This window comes from Macaca mulatta, chromosome 9, assembly GCF_049350105.2.
Source record: "Macaca mulatta isolate MMU2019108-1 chromosome 9, T2T-MMU8v2.0, whole genome shotgun sequence".
In the NCBI taxonomy this organism is placed as follows: Eukaryota; Metazoa; Chordata; class Mammalia; order Primates; family Cercopithecidae; genus Macaca; species Macaca mulatta.
Window position 1 is genome coordinate 118925262 of NC_133414.1, and position 21405 is coordinate 118946666.

General features: G+C 39.5%; 1 protein-coding gene across 4 annotated transcripts in view; it reads right to left on the bottom strand.

The window, feature by feature from the left end:
* SORCS1 (sortilin related VPS10 domain containing receptor 1) overlaps window positions 1-21405 on the bottom strand; it is a 589929-nt gene that overhangs the window by 165455 nt on the left and 403069 nt on the right. The window lies entirely within an intron of this gene.

Here is a 21405-nt window from a genome sequence, read left to right on the forward strand (position 1 = left end):
CGTGGGGCCAGAGGGGCCACAGTAACAGAAGACAGGGAGAAGAGAGAACCTCTCCACTTCCCCTCTCTTTATCCATTTCTGTTAAGGACAAAGAACTTCAGACTACAGGGTAGAGCAAATATAAGTTTAAAGGAATTGATAAGTGCAGTGGCTCACATCTGTAATCCCTGTATTTTGGGAGGCTGAGATGGGAGGATTGCTTGAGTCCAGGAGTCTGAGACCAGCCTGGGCAACAAAACCAGACCCCATCTCTATTAAAAAGGTTTTAAAAGTCCGGGCACAGTGGCTCACGTCTGTAATCCCAGGATCTCACTATACTGCCTCAGCTGGTCTTGAACTCCTGGACTCAAGCAGTGCTTCCACTTTGGCCTCCCAAAGTACTGAGATTACAGGCGTGAGCTGCTGTGGCCAGTCAGGGACTGTTTTAAAAGGCAAGGTTAGTGGACTAGGTATTTGAACTATACACTCACTATGGATGACCAAAAAGGTTGGGTAAATATTTAAAGTAATAAGAGATCTACCAAGGAAATAAAAGAATTATGAGGCCAAAAACTGAGAGAAGATGGAAATTCAGAGAAGGAAGTCCAGAGTTTGGCCCACTTTTCCCCTGGGGAAAACTGCCATTATCTTGGCTACGCATGGTGGCTCACGCCTGTAATCCCAGCACTTTGGGAGTCCAGGGCAGGCAGATCACTTGAGGTCAGTCTGGCCAACATGGTGAAACCTCGTCTCACTAAAAATACAAAAGCTATCCTGGCATGGTGGCACATACCTGCAATCCCAGCTACTCGGGAGGCTGAGGAAGGAGAATCGCTTGAACCCGGGAGGCAGAGGCTGCAGCGAGCCAAGACTGCACTACTGCACTCCAGTCTGGGAGACAGAGAGACACTCTGTCTCAAAAAAAAAAAAAAAAAAAAAAGGAATTGAAAATTTAAACAAGGCCAGGAGTGGTGGCTCAAGCCTGTAATCCCAGCACTTTGGGAGGCCGAGGCGGGTGGATCATGAGGTCAGAAGACCGAGACCATCCTGGCTAAGACGGTGAAACCCCGTCTCTACTAAAAATACAAAAACAAAATTAGCCGGGCATAGTGTCGGGCGCCTGTAGTCCCAGCTACTCGGGAGGCTGAGGCAGGAGAATGGCGTCAACCCGGGAGGCGGAGCTTGCAGTGAGCCGTGATCGCGCCATTGAGCTCCAATTGGGCAACAGAGCCCGACTCCGTCTCAAAAATAAATAAATAAAAAGAAAATTTAAACCTGAGCATTTTGCTGCTGGAGATAACCTGACCCCATGGAAATAATATTCCGTAAGAGAATTCCAGAACAGCTATCTCCACACGTTTTGTTTGAACACCTCAAGCAAGAGGGGGAAAGTAGGCACACCCACTACATGATGGTTTCTTAGATGTAAGTTGTGGAAATGCAGTACAGTACTTACATACTAACTTTAGAAAATATACACAAAATAGAAACTAAAATAGTAGCAAAGAATAATCAGAAAGTATCTTTTTCCCACACCTCAGTAAATCACCAATTACCCCGCTAGGGTACGGGTGCAGGTAAGTCACCATGGAGACTATTGCTCTAAACTGAGGATTCCTGGGATATCCTTAATATTTAACACCAGGCATGGCAGATGGTTGATTCTGAATTAATTTTTTAATGAATAAATGAATAAATTTTTGAATATGTTTACTGAGTAACTACAAATGCTAGATGTAGTTCTAGGCATTAGGGGTTTAGCACTGAATAAAACAGAACAATCCCTGTACCTCATGAAGCTTACAATTCAATAGGAAAGACAGGGAAATTAAAAATAAACATGTCAGGTGATGCTCACAATACTTCTCGAAAGCTGTGTTAGGAAAAATATATAAAATACAAAGCATTTCGCTATATCAGAAAAAAACAAACAAAAAAAAACAAAAACAAACATTGTTCCATGGTGTCAATCAATGGCTGGTTTCCATCTATTAAGTGTGAGATTGATGTCACATAGGGCTGCAAGGCTGTGCTCTTGTCGGTGTCCTGCTCATCAATTGTCAACAACTTGGATGAAAATACATGTTGTATGCCTAGAAAATTCACACATGACACAAATTCAAGAAAAATAATGACAAGATAAGAGAAAGACAGTATTATCTCTGAAAGTAATTTACTTGCCTAAGGGCATATGGCTAATAAAAGATACAATCAGACTGGAACCTAGGCATTCTAATTTCTCTAAGGCTCCATATGCCGCCTGTAAAAAGGGTAGAGATAATAGTACTGAATAATACGATTGTCGTGAAGGTAAAAGACAAAATATGTGTAGCTACTACTGCTGTCAACAGTATGAATTAAGGAATCCTTTAGAGACAGAAAGTCTGTTAGAGAGTAACTAGTTCAAACACCTCCTGTAAGAAAGCCCAGGCTTCCAGAGAGCAAATACCATGTCCAAAGTCATACCACTCAGAGTGTATCAAGGTTAGAATTACTAACCCAGGTCCTTAACTCATCTCAATAATTCTTTTCATGGAAAAAAAAATTACCCTTTAGTGTCTGAGGCAAGACGGTGTTAACTAGGAAGGTAATGTGCCTGTCTTACACACTAAAAAGATAAGGAGGAGCTGGACATGGTGACTCACATCTGTAATTCTAGCACTTTGAGAGGCTAAGGCAGGTGGACTGCTTGAAGCCAGGAGTTCAAGACCAGCCTGGTCAACATGGCGAAACCTTGTCTCTATTAAAAATACAAAAATTAGCTGGGCATGGTGGCATGCACCTGTAATCCCAGCTACTTGAGAGGGTGAGGCAGGAGAATCACCTGAACCCAAGAAGCAGAGAGGTTGCAGTAAACCAAGATCGTGTCACAGCAATCCTGCCTGGGCGACAGAGTGAGACTGTCTCAAAAAAAAAATATTATTTGTATACATATGTGTATGTCTCTCTCTGTCTCTGTCTCTGTCTCTCTCTCTCTCTCTCTCTCTCTCTCTATATATATATATATATATATATATGGAGAAATAATGGAAAATACTGACATTTCAACATCCTGCAAGCATTATATGTATTGGAAGTCATGAGCCTGGACATATTTGAGGGGTCCCATGTCCCAGAGATGGGAAACAGACTAGATATTAATTTCTTCAGCTTAGACGTTAAATAGCAGTGTTTCTAAGTTTGAAGGTGGCTTTTTTGCAGTCACTTGCAAAATGACTAATAAATTCTTTCCCTTCTCAGAAAACACAGTGTCATTTTTTACATGGACAGCCAGTGCCTGGCCTGTGGGTAAGGCTGGTTTAGCTATCCTTATAGTTGCTTTTCCATACTTCATCAGATTATTATGACACAAAGCCTTCTCTTGCTTTATTGTTGGGTATTGGTACTTCTGCAAAAATACACTAAGAGGCTATTGCTCTCAAATTCTTCAATTGAGAAGGAAAAGAGATCCAGTCAGTAAAGCTTGGAAGGGAGTAAGAATAGAATTGGGTTAGATATAGGAGGAAATTAGATTGATCTTCATCGCAGAGGCAATTTCTGGGGTGTGAAATGGCAGCTGCTCTCCTTAGTAGAGGTTGAGCATCCCTTATCTGAAGTACTTGGGACCAGAAGGTTTCAGATTTTGGGTTTTATTTTTCAGATTTTAGAATGTCTGCATATACATACTGAGATATCTTAGGGATGGAACCCAAGTCTAAACACAAAATCCATTTATGTTTTATAACACCTTGTACGTATAACCAGAAGATAATTTTATACCTTTTTTTTTTGAGGTGGAGTCTAGCTCTGTCTCCCAGGCTGGAGTGCAGTGGCACAATCTCGGCTCACTGCAGCCTCTGTCTTCTGGGTTCAAGTGATTCTCATGCCTCAGCCTCCCAAGTGGCTGTGACTATAGGCGCATGTCACCACACTAGGTTAATTTTTGTATTTTTAGTGGAAATGAGGTTTCACCATGTTGGCCGGGTTGGTCTCAAACTCCTGACCTCAAGTGATCCGCCCGCCTCAGCCTCCCAAAGTGCTGGGATTACAGGTGTGAGTCACCATGCCTGGCCAATTTTATACAATATGTTTAGTAGTTTTGTGCATAAAACCAAGTTGTGACTGCATTTTGACCAGAACCTATGGCACGAAGTATGGTATGAAATTTCCCACTTCTGACATTATGTTGTCACTCAAAAAGTGTCAGATTTTGGAGCATTTAGGGTTGGGATTTTCAAATTAGGGATGTACTACCTGTACTTTGTTTGTTGATGAATAATTCCTGGAGTTCTGAGTACAAGGTGTGAAGGGATTTGGGCCTGGGCAAACACAGGGAAGCTATTTTGTGAAAATACTTTGAAGGCTGTGCCAGTTTGCTTTTGAACTCATATTAATTGCTTGGCCAAGGAAACCAGTGTGATGACAAAAAATGAAAAACATACCTTTTCATTTATCTCATTTTTGGGTCTGTTTTTAAATCAGTAGTCCACTATGAATTCCTAAAGCTGGTTTTGAAAATAACTCAATGAGACAAAGAAAAGAGAGAAGGGGAGGAGGGAAAGGGAAGGAGAGGGAGTAAAAGAGAACATGCAAAACAGAGGATAGGAGATGGAGAAGAGCAAATGAAGGCATTGGAGATGGAATGAGGATAGGAAGGGAGGAAAGAGAAGCCAGAGAGAGGAGACTTTCTTTGCTGTGACTATTCCACAGGGGTCACCATGCCCTCCTGCTGCCTGGCTGCTACCAATCCCACCACAGCACCATCCATCTGGAAACCATCCATCTGGAAATATGCTTGACTGCTTTATTATTATCATTATTTGTTTATTTTATTTTACTTTACTTTACTATTTTATTTTATTTTATTTTATTTTATTTTATTTTATTTTATCGAGAAGAAGTCTCATTCTGTCATCTAGACTGGAGTGCAGAGTGCAATGGTGCGATCTCAGCTCACTGCAACCTCTGCCTCCCAGGTCAAGCGATTCTCCTGCCTCAGTCTCCTGAGTAGCTGGAACTACAGGCGTGCACCACCATGCCCGGCTAATTTTTGTATTTTTAGTGGAGATGGGGTTTCACCATGTTGGTCAGACTGATCTAGAACTCCTGACCTCAAGTGATCCACCCATCTTGGCCTCCTAAAGTGCTGGGATGATAGGTGTAAGCCACCGCACCCGGCCTGTGTAATTTATTTAAATAGCATGCTTTAAAAATAACACCGCTTTGAAAAATCTGACTGCAAAAGGAATATATATTCATTGAAAATATAATATTAAGTATACAGAAGTATAAAAAGGAAAGTAAAACATTCTTACAATCCCTCCATCTAGAATTAACCACCTTTAATATTTTGCTGTTGATCCTTCAGTACTTTTTCAGTGTTTGTGTAGGCACTCCTTTTTCTTTTTAAGACTTTTGCATCATATCATGAACAGAGCATAACACATAATGTAATATTAGAATGCACTGTTTTGCCAGCTGTACAATATTATATAGTTGACTTAGTTTTCTGATCACAGAGTATTGGTAATATCTATCGTTTTTCATTTATTTATTTATTTATTTGAGATGGAGTCTCACTCTGTCGCCCAGGTTGGAGTGCAGTGGCACGATCTCTGCTTACTGCAAGCTCCGCCTCCCGGATTCATGCCATTCTCCTGCCTCAGCCTCCCGAGTAGCTGGGACTACAGGCACCTGCCACCACGCCCAGTTAATTTTTTGTATTTTTAGTAGAGACGGGGTTTCACCATGTTAGCCAGGATGGTCTCAGTCTCCAGACCTCGTGATCTGCCTGCCACGGCCTCCCAAAGTGCTGGTATTACAGGCTTGAGCCACCGTGCCCGGCCATCGTTTTACTTTTAGACATGATGCTGCACTGATGATCTTTGTAGGTAAATATCTGTATGTGTCTCTAATCTCTCTCGTTTTTCAACAGGAAGAACTGTTATAGGAGGAAATATTGCAATCTTCCCTTATCCATAAGGTTTAAGTCCATAAGGTATAAGAGTGCTTAAAATGTTTAGAATATTTACCTTATTACTATACTGTATTTTTCATGTATTTTTTAATCTGTCAATTTAGAACTTTCATTCTTTGTTTTGGGAATTAAAATGACTTAAACACGAGGTTAGTACCCTTCTTACAGGTCTGTTTTGTTTCTCGGGAGCAGCCAGGCTTGCTTTTTTCCTTGGCTAAGAGAGGGGAGAGACAGGAAAAGGTAAAATAGAGTGTGACTGTGAGTGTGTGCGTGCGTGTGTGTGTGTGTATGTGTATAACATCTTCCTTTTGGAAAAGATGTGTGAGTTGGCCAACTAAACAGACAGGAGAGCTCAGAACTATTGGAAGAGAACCCCACCTCCATGGTCAACCAAGAAAATCAGTCACAGAGAAAGTGCATTTTCTTCTGACACCTCCGTTTCAGGTCAGACTCTAAAACGCTCCTTAAAAAAAGACAAACATTGGGAGTTATACCTGATGTAAATGACGAGTTGATGGGTGCTGACGAGTTGATGGGTACAGCACAGCAACATGGCACAAGTATACATATGTAACAAACCTGCACGTTATGCACATGTACCCTAGAACTTAAAGTATAATAATAATAAATAATTAAAAAAAAAAGACAAACAAAAACTTTATTAACCCAAAAGTCTTGCCCTTAATTAGTAGGTCAACAGGGATCCTCTGGACAACGGCTCAGAGCCAGGGCAGAGGGACACCTGAAGTGAGAAAGGGACATTAGTAACAACAAAGGCCAGGTACGGTAGCTCACGCTGTAATCCCAGCACTTTGGGAGGCCGAGGCAGGCAGATCACGAAGTCAGGAGATCAAGACCATCCTGGCTAACACGGTGAAACCCCATCTTTACTAAAAATACAAAAATTAGCCAGGCATGGTGGCGGCCACCTGTAGTCCCAGCTACTTGGGAGGCTGAGGCAGGAGAATGGCGTGAACCCGGGAGGTGGAGCTTGCAGCGAGCTGAGATCGCGCCACTGTACTCCAGCCTGGGAGACAGGGTGAGACTCCATCTCAAAAAAGAAAAAGAGAGAGAAAAAAAACAAAGAAACAACAAAACACAATCCAGAATTGAGCTTATTCACCATTTTTGTTGGTCTCTTCATTGACTGAGCAACTGAACAAAGGTATAATAAATAAAAGGTCAAGGAGGAACAATTATTCCTTCCAGAACAATTCCAGTTAGTAGAAAGAAATGATAAAAATAAAGACAAACTTCATTAGCACACTATAGTAATAATTGCTGTAGGCAAGATTGGCGAATACTAAAGTTAGTGGCCAAACGCATGTTCACAAAGTATCTCTCCAAAATCTTAATCAATTTTCTGGTTATATTAACATATGTTCACACACTTTTTGATACGTATCCTGCCAGGAGTTAGAGCTTAATTCTCCTTCCCTTGAGTGTGGGCTGAACTTAGTTACTTGCTTCCAACAGAGTATGGGACAAGAAAAAGAGTAACTTTCCAATGGAGAAATCTGGGAGTTTCCAACAAATAAGAATATGGGACAACAGCACACCAACATGGCACAAGTATACATATGTAACAAACCTGCACGTTATGCACATGTACCCTACAACTTAAAGTATAATAATAATAAATAAATTAAAAAAAAAAAAAGAAAAAGAAAAAGAGTAACTTTGCAATGGAGAAACCTGGGAGATGCCACCTTCACCACGTGATCAAAGTTAATATCATCAGTAATAAGACATATTGTTATCTTGTACTCCTTGATATGAGGTGATGACAAGGGTACATCATTTCTGTGATATTCTTCCCAACAATCTATAACCCTGTAATCATGAGAAAATATCAGACTAACCCAATTTGAGAGGCATTCTACAAAATACCTGACTAGTACTTTTCAAAACTGGCCAGGTCATCAGAGACAAGGAAAGACGGAGGAACTCCCATGGATTTGAAGAGACTAAAAAGACATGAAAAATAAATGCAATTTGGGATTCTGGATTGTATCCTGGGTCAGGAAAAAAGAAAAGCTGGGGGTGGGGGGTGGTATTAGTAGAAAACCTGGAGAAATCCAGACAGTCTCTATTTTAGTTCATTGTTTTCTACCAATGTTAATTTTTTAATGGTGAACACTGCACCATGGTAATGTAAGATGTTAACATTAGGTAAAGCTGGGTGAATAGCATATGGGAACTCTCTGTATTATCTTTGTAATTGTTTTGTAATTCTAAAATTATTTTTAAATAAAAGAGGAAAAAAATCCTATGCCCAAATCTTATTAAGGGCATGAATTAGAGCAAAGCCACAATTTCCTTCAGAGAGGAGAGTAATCTGTTTAGTAAGTCAGCCTCATCACATGGAATGGACTGGGTATGCTGTCATTAAAGCAGGTAAACAACTGTATCACTTCAGCTGTCCTATATTTATGATTCAGGCATTTCAACAATCACAAAAAAATAAAGCTACTTCATTTTTCAAAAAAAGGTTAAGGTTGTTATAGTGGCTCTTATTTCTGGGATGTTCTTATTTTTCATTTATTCATAAGTAGAAAACAATGCTGACACCCATAGTTCTTATTTATTCTAGGGCTTCCCTGGTTACCACAGAAAGAACCTGATAGCAGATGACAACCTAAAGATGTTGGGTCCAGGAGCTGCTGAAATGTGAGGTCAAATGTGAGGCTTATGCCTGATGTGGTTGTCTGCTATGTCTCTTTTGCATTCCTCTCTCTCAGGCATCTTGCTTTCCTTGGCTACTGAATTACTCAGGAAGGCCAACTGATCATAGAAGGCAATGGAAGAGCTGGTTTGTTCTCTCGGATGGTGAAGCAGAAGCTATCCCAGGCGCATAAATATTCTAACAAGTTTCATCTGTCACAATAGAGTCATAAAGTTGCTCTGCTGAGCACATGATAATGGCTTTGTAATTCAATTATTGGTAGTATTTGTCTTCTAGGATTTATCTGCCTTAAACTTCAGCACTCATGTAAAACCCTTTACCATAAATCTCATAAATGCAGGTTCTGTCCCCCACCCCAGGGCACATCTTGCTATGCCTGTGAAAACCTTGACAGCTTTCTCTAAATTATGTAATTGTTCTCTTTAGAGGTGTTGATGTTTTAAGTGCCAAAGTCAACGATAAAAAATAGTGGGACAGATCCATTTCCTCTAGTGTAGAGGAAGAGATTCTTTAGAGGAAGAGAATCCTGACAGACCAAGTTCCATTCTCAAACTAAAACGATATTTTCATCCATTTCTCTAGCATTTTTTAGAAGAGATTCCTGCAAGTCATAGGAGGTCAGATGAGATGTCTTCTAAGTTCTATTTGATCCTGAGATTCCGATGCCTAAATACATCAGGGCTTGTCACCTACATAGGTTCACTAGTCTTACAGTTGGTTTTAGAATTTTCCTTTGTCTACTCTGACTTTCTTTTCTGCTCAGTCAAGTAAGTCAACCTTCAGTTTTTGGGTCTTCTCTACTCTTCTGTCTTGAATTTAGCATTCCATATCTCAGTAGTTATCTACTATGACAACCCTATTTAACCTTCAATTTGAAAATGTACTTAAAGATACAAAATGACACCTAGATAGGAAGAATAAGTGCTCTTGCTCTGTAGCACAACAGGATGACTACAGTTAACAATATATATTTTCAAACAGCAAGAGGAGAGGATATAGAGTGATCCCAGCCTAAAGAAATAAATGTTTAAGAAGATGGATATGCTAATCACTCTGATCTGATAACTATACATTTTATGTATCCCATAAATATGTACTATTCTGTGTCAATTGAAATATTAAAATAAATAAAATGAATAAATAATGCTACCTCATCCCCATTATCTGTCCTACATTTTTCACTCACTCAGAAAATATTTATTGAGCACCTCTTCCATCCATTCCAAAATGCTATTTTTTTTCTCATTTTAACATCTTGTACATCAGCAGGTATCTTATGATTGCTAAAATGTTTTACAGGCATACTTGCATACTTTCATTACACTTCATGTTATTGCTCTTCACAGATATTGAGGGTTTTTTTTTTTTGGTTTGTTTGTTTGTTTTTACAAATTGAAGGTTTGTGGCAACCCTTCATGCAGCAATTCTATCAGTGCCATTTTTCCAAAAGTACGTGCTCATTTCATATCTCCATGCCACATTTTGGTAATTTTTGCAATATTTCATACTTTTTCACTATTATAACACCTGCTACGGTGATGTGTGATCAGCGATCTTTGATGTGACTATTGTGATTGTTTTGGAGTGCTACAAACAACAACCATGTAAGACTGTGAACTTAATTGATAAATGGCATGTGTGTTCTAATGACTCCACAGATCACAGATGCCCCCATCTCTCTCCCTCTCCTCAGGCCTCCCTATTCCCTGAGATGCAAGAATATTGCACCATTCACTTCTTTGTGGAATGGAACTCACAATATATCTTAGATATACTTATAGTGTAATCGGCAGCATTTTTTTTTTGCTGATACATAAAATAATTCATCTTCATTTGATGAATATTTAGACTTTATGATACACAGTACTTGCCACCACTGTTCTAGGGACTTTGCTGTCTCCGCTCTGTGGTCAATTTCTTCTTACATGTGTGTGTGTGTGTGAGTGTGAGTGTGTGTAAGAATCCTTTCCTTTTGTCTTCTTCTCCCACATTTACCTATGTTTTCTGCAAAACATATGTCAATATTGATTATATTGATTAATCCTACATCTCAGTATTTTGCTTTCAGGATATAGAAAGGGGAAACATGATTCAACGAGAGGAGGAATATTACCCAAATATACGTAATGTGGCATACCCAACTGTTCTCATTTTGAGGGAAGTTATTTATCACATTTAAGTTATGGAGGAGCAGAAATGCCATCATGCTAGGTAGAAGCATAATTTTGCTTTTGTTTTTATTTGGGAGTTATACATGGTTTCAAAATACCTGCACAGGTGACAAGTTTTCAAAGGGTAGACTGTGATTTACTTCTGCCTGAACTATATTTCTCAGAGTCTCTGTGTGATTTCATATTAGAATTCGCCAAAAGGAAATATGATATTTGGAAGGCAGGAAAGGAGCAGCATTCAATTCCTTCCAAGACACATTTTAGTTAGAGGTAGTGAGAGGCAGATGCAGATGTCCCGACAGGTTCTAGTTTGTCCTTGTTCTTCTCTTCCCAATTCCATGCCCAGTTTTACTTGAGACTGCCCGCCTGTGACCTCAGGTCCCAAACCTGCTTGGCTGCAAAGTCACTGAGCAGTAGCGATGCAGGGGAAATATCCTTCCGTATGGCATTCTCTTTGTAGTCCTACCTAAGCAGCTGCAAGCCCCTTTGTAGAAGGGACTGTGTTTCCTACATCTTTGCGGACAGAATTTGGCTTGTAAAATCACTCCATTGATACTAATTAAATGAGTTGGATAATATAAAATTGAGAAGCTACAGGGCCGGGCGCGGTGGCTCATGTCTGTAATCTCAGCACTTTGGGAGGCTGAGGAGGGTGGATCATGAGATCAGGAGATCGAGACCATCCTGGCTAACACAGTGAAACCCCATCTCTACTAAAAATACAAAAAAATTAGCCGGGCGTGGTGGCAGGTGCCTGTAGGCCTAGCTACTCAGGAGGCTGAGGCAGGAGAATGGCGTGAACCCGGGAGGTGGAGCTTGCAGTGAGCGGAGATCATGCCACTGCACTCCAGCCTGGGTAACAGAGCAAGACTCCATCTCAAAAAAAAAAAAAAAAAAAAAAAATTTGAGAAGCTACAAATAAAACCTTCGGCTGATTTTCTATCCATGGTTCCTGATTCTGGGCAACAAAGAAGTAAAATACATGCACACATTAAAAATTCCCATTGAAAATATAAATTATTCAATCGAATCAAAATGCGATTGCCACATTTCAGAAACACATTAATACCCAACTCTTCCCTATTCCTCTTTTCAGTAGCAGTTAGCATTTACTCATCATATATGTAACCAACCTGAATGATCTCATTTTAATCCTTACAATGAGTATACGAGGAAGACACTCTTATGAGGACCATTTTACTGATGAATACTGTAATGGTTAAAGAAGTTAATTGAAGAGCTCAATGTCAGGCCCCTTGAAAACAGGATTCTGCCAAAGGTACTCTGACTCCAGAACTCTCATTTTTACACATTAAACACCATCTCCTATGGACTAAAGGCAACATTCAAAGTTGATGATTGAATGAACAAGGATAACCATACAAAGACAGGATGCAAACCTAGAGGCCCTTAATTTGAAAGCTAAGTGAGGTGTGATCACTAGGGCCAAGTCAATTCCTTCTAATAAAATTCTAAATTAAGAAGACACAATTATGAGGATATTTTTTCCCTCTTACCCTCATTCATGGCAATCACTCGCATTCTGCCATCATAATAATTCTTAGTGAAGTCTCGAGAAGTGACTGAATCTCTATTGTTCAAAGATAGAGAAGCTGCAGTCTGTGGGGACAGGCATCATCAAGATAAGGATGACAGGAATCAATGATGGCCATTAGTGAATGAAGGTCACATGAAAAGTGATAGGCTCACACTGCAGCAGGGGAAATTTATCTTAATTTGAAGGGAAAACTTGCTAATCACAGGAAAAGATTGAGAAGTGGAGGAGGGGCCTGGTGCAGTGGCTCACGCCTGTAATCCCAGCAATTTGGGAGGCCAAGGTGGGCAGATCACAAGGTCAGGAGATCGAGACCATCCTGGCTAACATGGTGAAACCCTGTCTCTACTAAAAATACAAAAAATTACCGGGCATGGTGGTGGGCGCCTGTGGTCCCAGCTACTCGGGAGGCTGAGGCAGGAGAATGGTGTGAACCTGGGTGGTGGAGCTTTCAGTGAGCTGAGATTGCGCCACTGCACTCCAGCCTGGTGACAGAACGGAGTAACAGTAACAAGAAAAAAAAAAGTGTTGAGGAGGTGCAAAAGGGTTAGCAAACAGCATTCATGTGGAGATCATCAACAATAAAAAAAAAAGAAGAAGAAATACCACGCCTCTCAAGGTAATAAAAATTTTCTTAGCTAGCACTAATAGTGCAGGCACTAGAAATGCCTCAGTACAGACCTTGGGAAGGGATCTCAGGGAAGGTTCTCTGCCACTTCTCCCTGCTCCTTATCCAAACCATACAAGATTCTACTGAGAGGGCAGGGGCTCAGAATCAGGAGAGACTGCCTGGGAGAATAAGGGAAAGTGTAAAAGAAGAGTGAATAAAGTCCATTCTCAAAGAAAAGGGCTTTCTGAGTTCTTCCCCTGAACTCCACATTCTGAAATGTATCAAGACCTGTCAACATCAGCAGTAAAGGACAGGCTCACACTGTGAGAGCAGTCTAGGATGAGTCTTTCTGGTTTTGCTTGAATTTCTCTGGTTACAGGGATCTGATTACTCCATAGGACAGCCTAAGGAGTTAATAAATAACCTAGTGCATAGAAAAGTGTGACTTTTATGGATCTAAAATTTCCCTTCCTTCAATATATACTTCAGTGATTTAGAATTCTGGCATTTTCATGCTAGAGGGAAATACAGAGGTTACCTATTATGGCTCTCTAATTTAACTAATGAGGTCTACTCAAGATATTTCAGTCTGTGTGTTGATGGATTTATATGTGTGCACGTACAAGCATGTGTAAATCTGATGAGTTTTAGTACCCTGTATGTGTGTATGCACAAGTTTCTGCTGCTCTATTTACTGTAGTACACAAGATAGAAATATGCTAATGGCAGAGTCTTGAACCTTAAAAAACTTATCTTCTAGAAGGAAATGAAAAGAAGACAATAAAGAAATATATATGGAGAACACACTAAGTGCTAAGTTACTTAATGGTAATAATGATAATATGTCATTTTTAATTCTAAAATCAAGACTTCGTAGCAGGAAATTGAAGCTTGGGCAGGTGAAATTGTTTCTTGGAATCACCTAGTTAGTTAATAGTAAAGCTGGAAATTTACACCTGAATATGTTCATCCTAAATCCGTGCTTTTCCTACCAATCACATATATAGACCTGCAATCTAGTACATGGTATGATATATTACATTTTATCTGTGACATCATCACATTTAAATTCAGAGAAGAAAGAGATTTATTTTGCCCCCCAAAGCAGGAAGAACCAAAGGCGGCTCCATGGCAGAGGTGGGCTTTGGTATAAGGCCATAAAGATCCACTGTGATCCTAATAATAACAAAAATCCTCAGACAGCACCTTTGTATTCAAAGACTAAAACTGTCCTGGCTCATAATAGGTGCTAAAAATTAATCATTGCTAAAATAAATAAGGACAGATGTAAGAAGTATTGACAGATCCATAGACTTACTAGTGCTTACTATTACTTACCTGGCCTCCTAGAATTTAGCATACAGAACTGGAGTGGGTAGTAGGTCAGATAAAGGACATTTGAGCCCACATTGGCAAGAACCTAGTTAGATTCTTCCTCTTCAATTTATGTTGCAAACAATGAGGAATGAGACAAATATTTGATTGGGTAGACAAGAGAGTCCTTAGGCAGTGATATAGGAAGATGAATGGAGAGGCTTTTTCATTATTTCTCGGTAGGGTATTGGTGGTGGAGCTAAACCAGGGTAATGCTAAAGGAGAATGGGAGAGGAAGTGGGCAGGGATAATATTATGAGGGAAGAACTGATGCAACTTGGAAATCCACATTTTTAAGAAGAGGTAAGAGAGCACAGAAAAATATGACCCAAAAGTGGTTAGGCTGCGATATGAGGAATAAGGAAATATGGAAGCCTATTTTTAAAAAGCTGATTCTAAATGGTAAGATATTCCACTGCAACCTCAACATAAAATTGAAAGTAAGTGATGGTATTCATTTCGAAGTTTTCTGCAGACAGTGCCCTGCTTCATAGCTTTGAGTAAGAGATGAGGTAGAGTATCTTGGAGACAAAAAAAAAAAAAAAAAAAAAAAAAAAATTGCCATACCCCCTTCCTATTATCGGTATATCTGGTCATTTTTATCTAACAGAGTTTTACGGTCTTTCTCTCCGTTTTTTGTAACCTTATTAGACTTCATCCCATTTCCAGTTTGCAGAACCTGGAGAAGGAAAAATGCAGAGCCTCAGTCTCTTGTTACTGAATCCACTAAATTCACTGCAGGGTGGGAAGAGGAAAGAGTTACAGCCATCTCGCGCCACATTCTCTAAACCTCTTTGGTGTGGGTGGCTTATAGAAGTCTTGGGGGTGCTGTGCTGAATGACTGGTATATATGAAGGAGGAAGAGAAATGGCCATGGTGACCTCGTGCATATAAACCAAACTATCAAACCACAATAAGAGGGATAAAAATCTGAAGTTGACTTGGCGGCAATATTCAACAAGGCCTTGAGAATGAATGGTAATGATATGAGTCAGAATCAGAGAGAGAGAGAGGCTATTTTATGTTCTGGAGTGTTTTCTGATCATGGACAGGTATGTCAGCAAAAGTTTATGAAGCTGCCTCTTTTGTGTCAGCCTTGATACTCAAGGTTAGAGGAGAAAATTTGGGGCAGCGATAATAGGACAGGTATACACACACAAAAAAAGTCACTTCGAGGACTAGCAGTGAGGCCCGGTGGATGTGGATAAAGTATCTGCCAACGTAGGAGTTTCACGTAAGAAGAGAACTCAAGCTTGAGCCAGACTTTACTGGTCCATGGCACAGTGGGGGCCATGAAGATACCCTGGAGGTAGATTATAGCATGGTGTGCAGATAACACAGGCTCTCTAGCCAGACATACCTGGGTTTAAATTTCATTACTATTGTCTACTAGTGTGAGACATTAGGCAAAATTATATAAGATAGTGTTTATTTATTTATTTATTTACCTTATTTATTTCTCATCTGAAAAAGAGGACTGAAACATCTCTGGATAATGGATACCTCTTGTTGATGCCTTCCCATTATCCTCCCCACTTCTTTTGATAAAAGCACCTTAGTCTCTTCCCGGGCATCATATTCCTTATTTTCTGTCCATGTGGTTTAGTAAAGTTGATTCTAGCCCCAGGTCTATCTATGGCCATTTTACCGATTCAGATCCCATAAGATTTAATCCTAGGAGTTTTTCTGGAACAAGCAAGAAGTACTTTTCTTTTACATTAGAGTGAACTGGGAAGATAGAAGCTTCTAGAGACCACTGCAAAGAGAAATTTTGCCCAAGTGAAGCTAAAACAGAGGAAAGGAGAGTGGAGTGATGGGGAGATATCAAGATCTGATGCATTCAAGAAGCCTATGGATGTAGTGGAGTCTAATAAAGTTCCTTCTGACTTCCCAGATCCATAAGCCAATATCTCTTTAAAAATTTTTTTCTTCTTAAAACAGGATGCGTTTTTCTATCACGTATCTAGAAAGAGTCTTGATCAATAAACTATTTCACATAAATTATTTGAGGACTGATTTAAACAATATGTGCAAAAGACTTAGCACAAGTCTTGGCACACAGTAAATGCTCAACAAATGGGACTTGTTGAAAAAGATGTAGAATGGGAAGTCATTCACATTGACTGGCATGGAACCGTGGGGAAGAATGCGAATGGGTAAACATGCTGAAATGCACTGAGTATAGCAGAAGGATAAATGTTTAAATAATACAGATGTCATATAAGCCCCAGAGGGACATCACTGAAACATAGCTGGCATTCCAAAATAACAAAGGTTCATTGCTGAGCCAACTCTTGATTTTCCATGTGTGAATTAGTCACAGAAAATATGTATCACTGTTCAGCTGTCCCTATGTCAAGTCAGCTGTCTGTATGTCGGAGTAACATAATCAATAAGATAAGGCTGAACCTATTTTTAATTAAGTGAAACAGCCCCGAGATTGCCTTGTCTTTTGCATAATTAATAGATTGCTGAAGAGTTTCTAATGAGAAATGCCTTCCACTGCTTTATACTAAACTTGACTCAGATCCTAACAAACCACATTCACTGTCCTTGAGTAGAGAATTTAGCTTTTGGCAGGAGCTTTCCTTATTTAAGGCGTTTGGATGCCACTGATCGTCCACCACCATGTTCTTTGTTCAGTGTCAAATGCAGCACCTTAGCTTTTACCTACTAAAGTGCTAAACTAAAATCAACTAAAATAAAATTTTAGAATTTAAAGTTTTTTCTCCTGTCTTTTATTGGAGGATGAGAAGGGAATAAGTCTTGAATTTGAGCTGATCTTTCAAAACCTGGCTGTAACAAATTATGTGTTATGTTGGATAAACTACGTCACTTCACTTTTCTGTTTCATCAAAATGGGGATAATAACCACTACCATATAATCTTGTTAAGAGGATCAAATAGCATGATTATCATGTGGCTACACCAATGTAGTTACTCAGCAAATACAAATCCCCTGATAGAATTTTATCCTTATGACACTCAGTTCTCCCATCTATATATATTTTCCCTAATAAGAAAACCCATCTTCCCTTACAGTAGCATAATCTTTTTTTTTTTTTTTTTTTTTTTGTCCTTCTATTCCCTTTTTAGGAATTACATTTCCTTCAACCTTGAACCATGCAGTTTGATTAGGTCTCAACCGCAGACCGTATTTCAGTTATCGGGGTAGATATGTTTCTGATCTACATGAGTAATGAATCATCTTGTATGTCCTTGATCCAAGCCAGGCCTCTCAGATTCAATCCTTGGAAACAGAGAAAAAGAGACAGACTGGCTTGATGGGATTTCCAAGCTGTTAAAATGTAAGCCTAGGTCGGGCGCGGTGGCTCACACCTGTAATCCTAGCACTTTGGGAGGCTGAGGCAGGTGGACTGCCTGAACTCAGGAGTTCAAGACCAGCCTGGGCAACACGGTGAAACTCCGTCTCTACTAAAATACAAAATATTAGCCAGGTGTGGTGGCATGCGCCTGTAGTCCCAGATACTCAGGGAGGCTGAGGCAGGAGAATCTCTTGATCCCAGGAGGCAGAGGTTACAGTGAGCCGAGATCACGCCACTGCACTCCAGCCTAGGTGACAGAATGAGACAATGTCAAAAAAAAAAAAAAAAAAGTAAGCCTAAAGCTGCTAGTGTCCACTGCTGTCACAAAATGGGAAAAGCAAACCTGATAATGAAGACAACACAAAGAAAAACAAAATTAATAGAGAATGAAAGGTGGCTATTATGAATAATATTAACACTGTTAGCCAGTAGGCATTCAAGATGATTCTTAGGCACAAGGCATGTAACCAACTCACAAGAATCATCTCATTTGATGAAGTAGGTATTAATTATTTTACAGGGGGAAAAAAACTGAGTCACACAGAAATTATGTAACTTCCCCAGGAATTTTTTTTTTACTTAGTAAATGGCAAAGCTAGAAATTAAACCTCAGTGTCCTTGAACCCCTTGACCTGCAAGTTGTACTGCCTCCCAATATAATTGGTTTCCAGCATAGGAAAGAACAAGACCACTGTTGCTGTCAGTTAAATTAAAAGGACACCTATTCTATTAATGGTAATATTATTCTGTCTCTTACATGATGTTCTATATATGTAAGTAAGTTTTAGAAATAATCTGAACTCCTTGGAGGAAAGTTTATATTTATGGTTGCTATGGTAGTATTAATAAAACCAGCTCAATACTCCAATACACTGTTCTTTTAGATAAACATAGAAATTGACCCTTCTGCTGTTAAAGCTTGAAACCTGTATTTGTTTTATCTGAGTTCCTTCCTCAGGAAAGGATCTTCAAGCCTCTCAAAAAAAAAAGTATTAAAGAACTGAAACTCATCAGACCATGAACCAGATGCCTCCTTGCCCCTCCCCAGTTCCTGTTTTACACCCTGTTACATTGATTTCCTGCAAAAAAAAAACAAAAAACAAAAAACAAAAAAAACCCGTACTTTTAGTCAGGGAGATGGATTTGAGATTGAGTCCCCATCTCCTTGGCTGCAGCACCTGATTAAAGCCTTCTTCCTTAGCAATACTTGCTGTCTCAGTGACTGGCTTTTTGTGCAGTAGGGTCTTGACCAAACTTCTAGTGCTTTGGTAACATTATCAGAAACCACTGGGATAACATAAGAATAAGTTGTTACAGGCTGGGCATGGTGGCTCACGCCTATAATCCCAGCACTTTGGGAGGCTGAGGCGGGTGGATCACAAGGTCAAGAGATCGAGACCATTCTGGCCAACACGGTGAAACCCTGTCTGTACTAAAAAAAAGAAAGAATAAGCTGTTACATGCCAAAATTATTTAACAATTGCTATTTATTACTTCCAGGGGTGGCATGACCATTGCTACCAGAAATAAAAATAATTATCAATGTGTTCGGTGATGAGGAAACAATATGAATTGGTCTTCATTTCTTCTTTAGGGAAATTCTATGTTATTACCCATGGTAACTTAACAATTTGATTTAACACTAGTGAAATCTCCCTCAGTCCCATACACATCCCCAATAGCCAGGTTCCAAGCAGAAATGATTAAAGGAGGTTTATTTTAACTATACTTTGCTGAATTATCCTAGATAGCCCCATAGTTCCTGTATAATTTGAAGTAACTGGTTTCCAGAAGTGAATCTAATAAATATTGCTTTGACTGACAACTTTTCTGTCAGCTTAAGGTAGTTGCTCAGAGTTAGAAAATACAGACTATGTGGGCAGAGACCGATATTTTCATCAACAGTCATGGTACTATGCAATTTACGAGTTCCCATGCCTTCTCTAGAAAAATCAACCAAGCTTAAGGAACCCATGTGAGCCATTTGACAAGCACAGTTGGCACTGTGGTCAAAAGAACTCTGGGTTCTCACCATTCATATGTCTGAGGGGGCTAGATTTCCAGGGCTCACAGTCCCAGACAAGAACTAAGGCTAAGAGGCAGAGACAACAGCATTTGTTGATTTAGTAGAGCACAGACTTCAGTGACAGACAGCCTTCACTCAAATTCTGGCTCTGGCACTTTCCAGCTGTGTGACTTTACCCAAATTACTTACCTTCTCTATACCATAGGTTCCCTATCTGTTAATGATGATAATCAAAAGCTTACTTCAGAAGCTTGTTATGAGGATTAAATAGCTTAAGTTTAAGTAGTGCTTGTTGCACTATTAAGACTTGAATGGGCAAGATGTGTCTCTGTTTTCAAAAACAAAAGAAGGAGGTTTTATTTCTTTTACTTAACAGATCAATTAGAATTCATATACAATAATGTGTAATGTTTTTATAAAGATAATTTTATGGCTTTTGATTAGAAGAGCTTTGCTAATCAAGCTTTCACAGAGAAGATTCCTTCTTTAAGGAATAGGCAAGAAAATATTGCAATCAGCACTGGTGGAAGCAGTGGTGAGGTCTGTTCAGGTTGTAATAATGCATAAATAAGACCTCTGGTGACATAGAAAACACTATATATATGTACCACTTCATCTCAGTTCCTTTTTCTTGCCCATCCTGTCAATATTTTTCATTGTTTCTTTTGGTAGGAACCAACTTCTGCCAAGTCCTCTGAATAGCTACTTCCTACCGTATAGTTCTAGGCACCATGAGCAGATATTTGCAGTCATTTGAAAGTAGGACTTGAGAAAAGATTTGTCCTTCATGCTTTTTCATTAGCAAAGCAGCAACTGCATTTCCAGGATAAACGAGGAGGACAACATTCATTTATTTCAGTCCTTTATTTGCTTATTTTCTGAGGCCTTTCTATGTACCCCAAAAGGGAGAGAATGAAAGAAAAAGACATGAACCTTCTCTTCCATAAACTAACTTTATACTTTATGGACAAAACACACAGAGATGAAGGTTTCTCATGAGTACGATACAAAATTAGTAAGAGAGGGAGAAAAAAACGCTGACCAGAGAAAGGAGATTCAGTACGAGACAGAGTTGAGTTCCTGGAGACAGGAGATGTCAATTTGAACTTTAGAAGCAAGGCTTACACCATCCTGAACAAGAGCACCAGAGGGAGAGAGGTAAATAAGCTTCTGTGCAACAAAAACCTCCTTTAGTTACAAATGTCTCGTTTTGATAGGGGAAAAAGTGGTATCTTGCCATATAGAAGTCCTTGTGTTATTATCTCAGAGCCAGTTTGTTTGCAAATGGCCTAACTTTTTCAGGCAGTTTTGCTAGCTTTTTAAGAGATTTCTCTAATGTAGTTCTCTGGCTTTCAACTCCCACAGGGGTTTTAGGGTAGTGTTTGAAAATGAGAAAGATAAAAATGCATTCCTCTTAGAAGTTCATATAAAAGCGAAAGAATTGGAGTGGAGGTAGGAAGCTATTATGTACCTTGGTGATCTATTCTGCCTGTAACTCTAAAGGCTGATGAGAGGCAGTGTGATTTCAAGAGGAATCAAGAGGAGATACTTTCACTGCCCTCATTGCAGGGAGCTCATTGGCTCCTAAAAGGTCACTGTCACAGTGATTCTGAATGACATGAATAAAGGATATTTAAACTCCTGTCTGAGCTAGTTCCTTGTTACACAGTTTATAGTAGTAAAAATCTTGAAACAACCTGAATGTCTTTTCCACAGGCAGAT